This window comes from Ranitomeya variabilis, chromosome 3 (assembly GCF_051348905.1).
Source record: "Ranitomeya variabilis isolate aRanVar5 chromosome 3, aRanVar5.hap1, whole genome shotgun sequence".
In the NCBI taxonomy this organism is placed as follows: Eukaryota; Metazoa; Chordata; class Amphibia; order Anura; family Dendrobatidae; genus Ranitomeya; species Ranitomeya variabilis.
The window spans coordinates 689791698-689795328 of record NC_135234.1 but is presented as its reverse complement, the minus strand read 5'-3'; the positions used below and the strand labels follow the sequence as shown (position 1 = coordinate 689795328).

Below are 3631 nucleotides of genomic sequence, written 5' to 3'. Positions count from 1 at the left end.
ACTGCGACGCAACCAATCACAACGCCGGAACGTAATTTTAAAATCCTGAAGGACCTGAAATTACGTCACGGCTTGCTGTGATTGGTTGCGTGCCGGTCACATGGGCGGCACGCAACCAATCACAAGCCGGGACTCACGTAAAGGAAAGAAAAGCGCGAATTTTAAACAAAGAACGCTGCCGCTTCCCTCGGTAAGGTGCAGGCTGCGTCGGAGAGGTGAGTATAGCCATATTTTTTATTTTAATTCTCTCTTTTACACATTTTTACATTAATGTTGTTTCGATACCGATACCCGATATCACAAAAATATCGGATCTCGGTATCGGAATTCCGATACAGCAAGTATCGGCCGATACCCGATACTTGCAGTATCGGAATGCTCAACACTAGTCATACTTAAACCAGATGGATCCATCTCAACGGATTTGTACACCAAAAGCACTGACCGTAAAAGTTTGTTACATTTCTCTAGCTTCCACCCTCCGGCTACTAAACGGTCAATACCGAGATCTCAGTTTCATAGAGTTTCCAAAATTGTGTCAGATTCCGATCTTCGCCCCCTCAGACTACAAGAGATGGCCTCCAAATTTTCACAACGGGGTTACCCAACCACCATTCTTCAGAATGCTGCAGCACCCTCTCCACCTAGACCCAATAGGTCATCCAAACGTATCCCGTTTATCCACTCATTTCACCCCTTTGCATATGTCCTACATAGGTCCATACGTAGGCATTGGCACCTCCTGGCCAGAGCTCATCCAGAAGTCCCGGAATTTAGAGAACCCTTTCTTCCCTGCTTCAGGAGGGCCCCCAACCTGAAGGACTCTCTAGTGAGAGCTGACATTGGCACTAACAAATCCATACCACGGCAAAGATTTCTGCAAAATCCACGTACGGGCACCTTTCCCTGTCTCCATTGTGCCCAGTGCCATAATGTTCTTAAAGGTACAACCTTCAGCCATCCACACTCAGGCAAAGTGTTCCAGATCCCGGATTTCTTCACCTGTGATACATCGTGGGTGGTATACCTGATCAAATGCCCGTGTGGCTTGATATATATAGGGGAAACTACGCAGCCCATACGTGATCGCATTTCAAAGCACAAATCTACCATACGCTGTCAGAATCTGTTACTTCCCATCCCCTCTCATTTTTCGGCCAAGAATCACACCATCTCACAACTCAGGTTTCAGGTGATAGAGCACATACCCCCTCTAAGACGGGGCGGAAACAGAATTGCCCGCCTCAAACGTCGTGAGGCTTTCTGGATCCATAGCCTTGAATCCTTACACCCAAAAGGCCTAAATAGAGACTATGATATTGCAGCCTTTCTGTAAAATAAAATAAAACGTGTCGATAGGCCGCCTCTGGAACACCTAAAGGACCTAAGTAGGTGTCTCCTTTTTTTTCCCCCCCAGCTCCCCCTCCAATATAGACACCATATAATGTGATCTATCCTCAGCCCTCCCCTTCACGCCATCCGGCATGTCTTCAATATTACCACGACTTAACATACTAGGGGTCTCACTTATTATTTATTGTTAAGTGTTTTCTATATATACGATGTTTTTTATACAATATTGCTTGTCCTGGATATCAGGATTTATGATCTAACTATAAATATCGGATAATGTGCTGTCCTAGATTATGGTGTACAATTGTACTTGTTCCTCCATTTGACGTATGTTTTTCTATTATAGAGCCGTCTCTACTGAAGTTCTGTGCACCTCTCTTGTCGTCACCCCGTCTTCAGAAAATCGGTCCACAGGACATAGCCCACCACCAGCTATGTCCCACATTTCCGGATTTCCTTTTAGGATTCATCGCTCATTATATTTCTTTCCCTGCACAGTCTAATCTTACTCGGCTTTGTTATATCCCACCAGTTCTTTCCCTTCCTTCCCCCACGCTTTACAAACCGGACTGCACTCCATCCAAACGGAACACTTTTGCCGCTGCTTGTCCTACCCGGACACTACAAAGTAATATACATGACGTCCGCTTACCGGTCTACTTTAGAAGCGGCACACTCCGTCACTTAGCAACGAGCACGGACGAGAGCCGCCTACGTCATGTCCGCCCCACAATGCACACGCTCCTATTCGCTGGAGCGCACTTTTGGACACGCCCCTTCTCTATGAAAGAGCGCTCTATTCCCCACACAGCAGACGAGCGGAGGACTCCGCGTCTGCATACCGGCACATACCTCCTCTTCCTACACCAGGTAATATCTTCAGAACGGTCCCTTTTCTCAGGACCACATGGGCACAAGGGGGTCTGTCCACAAATTATGATTTAATGTTTTTACATTGTAGTGGGATTAAGTCCCTGGCTCTGCATTCCTTAATTAAGACACTGCGTCCAGTGTGCCTGGAGACATGACTGTCTCTTCTATTCTTCTCACAGTACGGTATGTTTTTTTCCTTCCTATCCCGATTGACTACTCACCCATTACCCACACTAGTGCCCTATACCGGAAGTATTCCTCTGCTACATATGACTCTTTTCGATATCATGACCTTTTACAGAGTAGCTCTCAATAATAATCTTTCTGTAAACAATTTTGTATATACTTTTGTTCTTCCTTTTATTTTTGTTGTGTATTTATGTATTATTATGGTTTATTTTCACTGTCTGTAGTAACTGATGAAGGTCCGGTGTTGTTGGACCGAAACGTTTTTTGGTACTACATTAAAATTCACCAAGAGCATTTAAGTTGAGTGCAAGGTTTTTTCTTTATATGCTGCAGAAACCACTGTCATGCTGACTTCCACCATTCCACTTCAGTTGGTATAGAGATCTCTCGGACTACCAGTTAACTGGTTGATATGCGCGATATGAGCATACCATGGAATTAAACTCTGCACATGTTGCAGCGACTGGCAGCAACACTGAGACCTGGTGCAGTATGACATTTTTTATTGCCTGGCACAGCGCAGTACGGACGTGGTGCAATTCACACTTGCATAATGGATACAGATGAAGGACCACTTCAACCTTCTGCACATTTTCTTAATGGCTGCTAAGATGGCTAGCAGTGATGATGCCATCATCAGCATGCCTATTACTGTCATCTACATGCTGAACCACTCTTTAAATAGTGTGGGTGAGGAGGTGGTGGTAGTGGTCCTGGGGGAAGAGGAGGAAGCAGAGGAGGATACCTTTAGGGTTAACAATAGCTATAAGTTCAGGTCTTTCATCTCACAAGCACTTGCCATAGGAGGAACAAATGGAGATGGACATGAAAAGGATGAGAAGCAAGAGATGAAGGTCGCGCAACAGTAAGGAGATGAAGATGATATTGATTCCCTCTATGTTGCCTGTGGTTTTTAGGAGGGGAAGGAGGAAGAAAGCTTGAGTGTTATACCACCACCAACACACTGTGGAGTTGGACCTCATGAAAGAGACCAACTCATGAGCGCCTTCTTGCAGGACTATCAGCAACATGATTGTTACCCTTATAGTTATGATTCCACAATACAAAAGTTAATTTTGACACTTGCTTCCCACCCTGGAAAGGGATGCACCCATGCTGCAGTATCAAAACATTCCAGAAGACAATCTTGACAGTAGTTTTCCTCAACACAGCAGTTGGGCATACAGTTTACATCACAGTGATAGCCTTCCAACCA

At 45.1% G+C, this 3631-nt stretch overlaps 1 long non-coding RNA gene across 1 annotated transcript; it reads left to right on the top strand.

Moving 5' to 3' along the window:
• The first annotated feature begins 2186 nt into the window (after positions 1-2186).
• On the top strand, positions 2187-2656 carry LOC143818523 (uncharacterized). The gene is made up of 3 exons (XR_013224585.1): positions 2187-2223; positions 2315-2409; positions 2640-2656. It is a non-coding gene; the product is annotated as an uncharacterized LOC143818523 (long non-coding RNA).
• Positions 2657-3631: the final 975 nt, after the last annotated feature.